This window comes from Chlorocebus sabaeus, chromosome 25, assembly GCF_047675955.1.
Source record: "Chlorocebus sabaeus isolate Y175 chromosome 25, mChlSab1.0.hap1, whole genome shotgun sequence".
Taxonomy (NCBI): domain Eukaryota; kingdom Metazoa; phylum Chordata; class Mammalia; order Primates; family Cercopithecidae; genus Chlorocebus; species Chlorocebus sabaeus.
This window is the reverse complement of record NC_132928.1, coordinates 70,829,485-70,837,018: the sequence shown is the minus strand read 5'-3', so window position 1 is coordinate 70,837,018 and position 7,534 is coordinate 70,829,485. Positions and strand designations below refer to the sequence as shown.

Below are 7,534 nucleotides of genomic sequence, written 5' to 3'. Positions count from 1 at the left end.
AAAGCTAAAGTTAACTGAAAACATATAAAAATTAAAAAAACAAACAAAAGAACAACAATAACCAAAAATCCTCTATCTCAGTGAAGCAAAAGAAATGAACTACATTTTTAAACACTTCGTATTTTAGGCAACACTAGAATGTGTGGAAAGTCCTGGAATTTCGTCAAGAACGTGACAGACCGAGATTGGGACAATGTCAAAGAACAGCTGTCACTGATGAACTACTAGTGTGTTTCTATATTCCTGAACTATATCTATCCTTACAATCACTGACCCACAGAATAAAACATGGTGGTAAAGAGTGTCACAGAAGGTAGAGCAGGGCTCTTTTTCTGCTCAAGACTTGGGTCTAAAACTGACAGAAAGGAGCCTCCAATTCCCTGCATTCCCAAAGAATTGCAAACAGTAGGGATGGTGTCATCTACAGGAGGGCTCTCCAAGAGATATTTCAATCAATTCTGCTCCCCTCACTGAACCTCCATTCTACCGTGCTCCTCCACAATCAACATGAGCAAAAAACTCAGAGTGGGATGAGGAGGAGGATAATGGGAGAGAGAGGAGAAGCATCCATGGCTTTGCGAAGACAGCTGGGCTTTCTCTCTCTCCTCACCTCTCTCTTCTCCGGCTCCTATGTCAAACCAAATGGGGACATGCTGTAGGACATGCAGTAGGACATGCAGTGTCAAACCTTCACAACAGACTGAGAAGGAGACTCTAAAAGAAAACGATACGTACTTGGGAATGGGTTTGCAATTGAAATACATGTGCCAGAGTAAACTATGCAGATCATCAGGAAGGTTGAGGCAAGGGACAGTTTTTGAAGGCAAAATGAAGAGAATTACATAAGTTGTTTTGAATCAATTATCCTTGGCTTTATGATCAATAACAAGGGTGGTGTCAGTCTAAGGTTGGACAAGCAGTTGCTGGACAGATGTCCTTGCAAAAGTATTTTCTGTGTAAGGTTTTGTGGCCTTTGTGCAAGGTTGTGCTTTTTTGCAGTTTGTTTGTGATAGTTCTTGTTATCAGGCATACAAGCATGAGAACCCTCCCATTACAGCCTTTCCCAGTTCCAGTTGTCACAAGTGACTCTATTTTGATTCTGACAACTTTCACATCAGCCTGTGGGTCAAATCCAGCCCACCATCTATTTTTGTAAATAAAGTTTTATTGGAACACAGCCATGCCCATTCATTTTCATGTTGTCTGTGGCTGCTTTCTCACCCCAACTTCAAAGTTGAATAGTCAAAACAGAGACCATATGGCTCACAAAGCTGAAAATGTTTACTAACCGTTCCTTTACAAAAAACATTTTCTGACCTCTATTCTAGAAAAGTTACCTACAGAGACTACTGGTGTCAGAAAAAGGGAGAGATTGGCTTCCATTCTGGGTTGGAGCAGTAAGTTGGTGATAAGATCAAAATGTTCAGCCAGACCATTTATAAAGGGGGGCTGAAAGTTCATTAAGAAGCACGAAAGGAAAATTTGGCAAAGCACAGATGAATACAGGGATTGGAAGAAATGAAATTATTTGAGATTTATAGCCCAGCTACCCAACTCTTCCCTCCAGGAATTTAGACGGTGAACTCTTTGGGTGCATTAGATTTGGTTTTATTGAATAATTTATTTTACATTTTTATTTATTTCCTTTACTAATTTTTTTAGGAGTGCTCTCATTGGGTTGAACAAAACTTGCTTTTATTTATAAACTAGAAATATGCTGTCTCTGTATGCCTAACTTTCTCAATTTTGAGTGTGTAGATGCCCAATATCTGGGACCTAGGAAACAAAACGGGCTGAGCAAAATTCTGAGCTTCAATTTTAAAAGCTAAGATTTGTTTAAAAAGAATTTTGGCAATGCTTCAAAACAATCATAGTGTGTCCTTCATCACTGAATGCTGTACAGAATGTTAAATTATACCTGGCTTCTGCCGAGTGTTCTTAGAACAAGCGTTTATTATAGATTAGTTTTCTTTTATATTAATGGGTGTCTAGGAGAGGGAGGCAATAGCACTTGAGGCAATTTTGTTTTACTATGAAAATTATTTAAGCCTTTAGAAGATGAAATTCGGGGAAATGTACTGTCTTCTCAAAAAATATGTTTTTCTAACCCCAAATACAGCAAAAGCTTTTTGAGGAAAGTCATTTTGCTTTTAGCTTCGTGAAACAGATTTTCCAACTATTAAGCAAGATAAAAGGTCATGTTGACCGATTGTTTTAGATCATTCTTTCATTCCTGGCCAGGATTTTATAGGATTAAAAGAGTGTGCTTCTGAAACAGAAAAAAAAAGGCCACAGCATTTATAAACTAGGAGGTCCCTAAATGCTAGAGGTTATTCTGATTCCAGAGGGAGCGTTAAGGCAGCAATGTAAACATGTTGCTGGTAAGTGAAATTACATTTCAAGCTCTACACCTTGCCACTCCAAACCTAAATAAATGAATAAAAATTTTCTTCTAACTTGAGATATTTTCCATAGTTACTTTCTAATGTTACTTTAAAATAGTCAGCATCAAAAGCTGAAATTCAGTAAATAATATTCTGATCATGCCATTGACTCAGCAAAAGAGAAGAATTGCCAGAAATCAAGTGCCATCCACATGTCAACTAAGGTCCCTCTGTCCCTTGGAGACCTAGCTAAAAATGACTGCAGTCCTCTATTCCATGGCCTTTGAGATGCTTCCTTCACCACCCACCATGGTCCACCTCACCTCTCACCCCAATTCTGCAAACTCCCCTGACTTTACTTCCTCTTGCCTCTCTCTGTTCATCTTCCATATTTGCATGTGTTTCTTAGTTTGGTTCGACTCAGTCCAGATATAGAGCCTAGCCCCAACACAGTCTGTAAAAAAGCACCACTCACCTTGTACTTTACATGAGCTCAACACCTTTTTACTAAAAATCTGGAGAGCAGCGAGGAGTACCAGGACAGAACATGTGATTTTCCACTATCTCTTGGCTTCTACCCTCTGCTCTTTATGTTTCTTTCCTGTCCCTCCCACCTCCACATACTGCCCACAAGGCAAACTGCAAAGTCATTCTCTTGTCACCCATGAAAGTTCAATCTTATCACCTTTGAATTAGGGACTTTCACCAACAACTACAGTTTTCTCAAAAAGTATTCTGACAGTTGAAAGTTTCTGTCTTGTTAAGATAGCATGAAGCATGTTCTTGTGAGTTTTGGAGACTGAAAAACAGAATCAGTTATCTGTCTTCAGCGGCAAAATGTCAAATAAATTAAATTGATAAACATCATTGACTTTTACAAAGCCGACCTGTACAATGCTGTATAATGTCCGGAACTCCATTGATATTTTTTCCTTTAAAAGTTGGAGCCTATACTTACCTGGCAGGGGAGATACCATGATCTCAAAGGTGGTTTTCCCAGGGCAAGGCTCATCCATTGCACTCCAAATGTGCTGATCCCTGCAATTTCCTCAAATGCAGGAAACCCAACTGCATAATGTGTAGCAGTGGGAGACTGTGTTCACACTTTCCTCTGTTAAAAAAAAAAAAAAAAAAAAAAAAAACTGGAGCCTAATTCTCTCCATCCTCCCAAAGTGGGGCTGGACTTGATAACTTGCTTCTAATGAACACATTGTGCTGGAAGTGATTCCATGTGACATCCAAGGCTATGTCATAAAAAGGATAGCTTTCCTCTCTCTCTTTTTCTGGGGTAAGCTAGTCGCCATGTTGTGAGGACACCCAAGCAGCTGTATGGAGAAGCCCCAGGATAGAGAACCTAGCCTGGAGAAGAACCAACTTGCCAGCTATGGGAGTGGACCACCTTGAGTCCTCCAGTCTCAGCCAGGTCTTCAGTTGATTTCAGCCATGGCTGATATCTTGACTGCAAACCACCCAACTAGCTGTTCCTAAATTCTTGACCCATAGAAACTATGAGAATAATAAATGCTTGTTGTTGTTTTAAGCCACTAAATCTAGGGGTAGTTTACAGAGCAATATATAACTACTACTCATAGATACTAATACAACTTTCTTGGAAAAACAATTAGTTTTTGTAAATGAATGAATGTGTGAACATTCAAATCAGAGCATTACCAAAGAAAGAGAGTTAACTAGGGGATCATTTCTTCTAGCAATGCTTTCCTGACTTCCCCAGATCTCATGGTTATGGCACTCTCTACATTGCTATAGTCTTCTTCCCTAATGCTGCAGTTTCCTTTCCTAGAGCAAGAGTCTCCCTGCCTTTGTTGCAGTAATCCTTTTGCATATCATCTCTCCTTACCTGAGTTCAATTTATTTTCTCTTTGTTTTTTTTTTTTTTGAGATGGAGTCTTGCTGTGTTGCCCAGGCTGGAGTGCAGTGGTGTGATCTTGGCTCACTGCAACCCCTGCCTCCTGGGTTCAAGAGATTCTTCTGCCTCAGCCTCCCGAGTAGCTGGAATTGCAGGCATGTGCCACCACACCTGGCTAATTTTTGTATTTTTAGTAGAGACGAGGTTTCACCATGTTGACTAGGCTGGTCTTGAACTCCTGACCTCAGATGATCCACCTGCCTTGGCTTCCCAAAGTGCTGGGATTACAGGCTCGAGCCACCATGCCTGGCCCCATTATGCTTTGAGGGATTTACTTCTTTGGGTTTGAGATGTAGATCCCTTGAAAATCTGGAATCTCTTGTCTGAATCTACAGGAAGAACTGCTTTTCCCACATGATTGTAATCACCTCCTTAATTATCTGTGTCTCACAGTAGATTGTAAATAGGGACAACAGGGACTGTGTCCGACTTATTTCTCATGTTCCCCTAGACTTTTACAAAGCTTTCATGTGGGTAAGTGCTCTATATGTGCCGAACAAGTGAATGATTATTAGAAATATTGAGGGTAGGTGCCATGTTTTGAGAGGCTGGAATATTTTAAAATGTGCAATTTACCTACATTGTTTAGGAAATTAATATAGATAAAGTTAGCCTAGTCATTTGACCATATATCTCTCCAAATTGTCCTTTCAATAAGAGGAATCTCATATTCAAAATAGGCTCTTTGGATAATCAGCATCTAAGCTTTATTTCCATTCTGAATGAGTCTCCACTAAGCATGGCCTATGTCTCTGAAATAAAAGTCCTTCAAACTGCAGAATCTTAGCACTAGAAAAATATTAAGAGAAAAATTTGAAAGAAATTTCCTAAACGCAGTGCTAGGAAAATTCAATCACAGGAGAAACCTTTTCCCACTGAGCAGTATATTGCTATCAGAACCTAGGAAGTAATAAGCAAAGTACATTTAAATGGAAAAAAAATACTCCTTTCAGTAATTCTAGCTTTTGAAGTATATATAGAAAGAAATTCAGAGCTAATGGATCAACTTTAGTGAGCCTAAGCAAAAACCAATTTGGAAAACCCACACTTCAATTAACCTGAAATGAAAACTGGGGTGACAGAAAAAAAGATACAGCTAATAGAAGACATTAAATTAATGCTTTTGGTGACCCAAGAGACAAAAGAAGAAATAAATTTATCATGATTTACCTTTCACGTAGAGGGAAAAAAATCTGAATACCTTCCAAAATATTAATTTGTTTCCAAAGTGCTTAATGATTAGGTATATTCCTAAGTATTTTATTTTATTTTTTTGCAGCTATTGTAAAAGGGGTTGAGTTATTGATTTTTGTGGGTGTTTTTTGTTGTTTTGTTGATGATGTTGTTGTTCTTGTTTTGAGATGGAGTCTCACTCTGTTACCCAGGCTGGAGTGCAGTGGTATGATCTCAGCTCACTGCAACCTCCACCTCCCGGGTTCAAGTGATTCTCCTGCCTCAGCCTCCCAAGTAGCTGGGATTACAGGCTCACCATCACAGCCCAGCTAATTTTTGTATTTTTAGTAGAGACAGGGTTTCACCATGTTGGCCAGACTGGTCTCGAATTCCTGACCTCAGGTGATCTGCTCACCTCAGCCTCCGAAAGTGCTGAGATTACACGCATGAGAGACCATGCCCAGCCTGAGTTGTCGATTTGATTCTCATCTTGGTCACTGTTGGTGTATAGAAGAGCTACTGGTTTGTGTACATTGATTTTGTATCCAGAAACTTTGCTGAATTCTTTGATCAGTTCCAGGAGCTTTCTGAAGGAGTCTTTAGGGTTTTCTATCTAAACAATCATATCATCGGCAAACAGCAACAGTTTGGCTTCCTCTTTACCAATTTGGGTGCCCTTTATTTCTTTCTCTTGTCTGATTGCTCTGGCTAGGACTTCCAGTACTATGTTGAAAAGGAGTGGTGACAATGGGTATCTTCAAGGAAAACTACAAAACACTGCTGAAAGAAATCATAGACAACACAAACAAATGGAAACACACCCCAAACTCATGCTCGTGGATAGGTAGAATCAATATTGTGAAACAGACCACACTGCCAAAAGCAATCTACAAATTCAATGCAATTCCCACCAAAATACCACTATCATTCTTCACAGAATTAGAAAAAAAAAAATCCTAAAATTCATATGGAACCAAAAAAGAGCCCACATAGCCAAAGCAAGATTAAGCAAAAAGAACAAATCTGGAGGCATCACATTACCTGATTTCAAAGTATACTATAAGGCCATAGTCACCAAAACAGTATGGTACTGGCATAAAAATAGGCACATAGACCAATGGAACAGAATAGATAACCAAGAAATAAACCCTAATACTTACAGCTAGTGATCTTCAACAAAATAAAAACATAAAGTGGTGGAAAGACACCCTATTTAACAAATGGTGCTGGGATAAATGGCAAGTTACATGTAGAAGAATGAAACTGGATCCTCATCTCTTACATTATACAAAAATCAACTCAAGATGGATCAAGAACTTAAATCTAAGACCTGAAACTATAGAACTTCTAGAAGACAACATTGGAAAAACTCTTCTAGACATTGGCTTAGGCAAGGATTTCATGACCTAAAACCCAAAAGCAAATGCAATAAAAACAAAGATAGTTTGGACTTAATTAACCAAAAAGCACTTGCACAGCAAAAGGAACAATCAGCAGAGTAAACAGACAACCCACAGAGTGGGAGAAATCTTCACAATCCATACACCTGACAAAGGACTAATATCCAGAATCTACAATGAACTCAAACAAATTAGCAAGAAAAAACCAAACAGTCCCATCAAAAAGTGGGCTAAGGACACGAATAGATAATTCTCAAAAGAGGATCTACAAATGGCCCACAAACATATGAAAAAATGCTCGGCATCACTAATGATCAGGGAAATGCAAATCAAAACCACAATGCGGTACCACCTTACTGCTGCAAGAATGGCCATAACAAAAAAATCAAAAATCAAAAAATAGGCCTGACATGGTGGCCCACACCTGTAATTCCAGCACTTTGGGAAGCCGAGGTTGGTGGATCACCTGAGGTCAGGAATTTGAGACCAGCCTGAGCAATGTGGTGAAACCCTGTCCTGTCTCTACTAAAAAATACAAAAATTAGCCGGGCGTGGTGGTGCATGCCTATAATCCCAGCTACTCAGGAGGCTGAGGAAGGAGAATCACTTGAACCTGGGAGGTGGAGGTTGCAGTGAGCCGAGATTATGCC

At 39.4% G+C, this 7,534-nt stretch overlaps 1 non-coding gene across 1 annotated transcript; it reads left to right on the top strand.

Moving 5' to 3' along the window:
• Positions 1-3,334: 3,334 nt before the first annotated feature.
• Positions 3,335-3,498, top strand: LOC119619892 (U1 spliceosomal RNA). The gene has a single exon (XR_005236329.1). It is a non-coding gene; the product is annotated as a U1 spliceosomal RNA (small nuclear RNA).
• Positions 3,499-7,534: the final 4,036 nt, after the last annotated feature.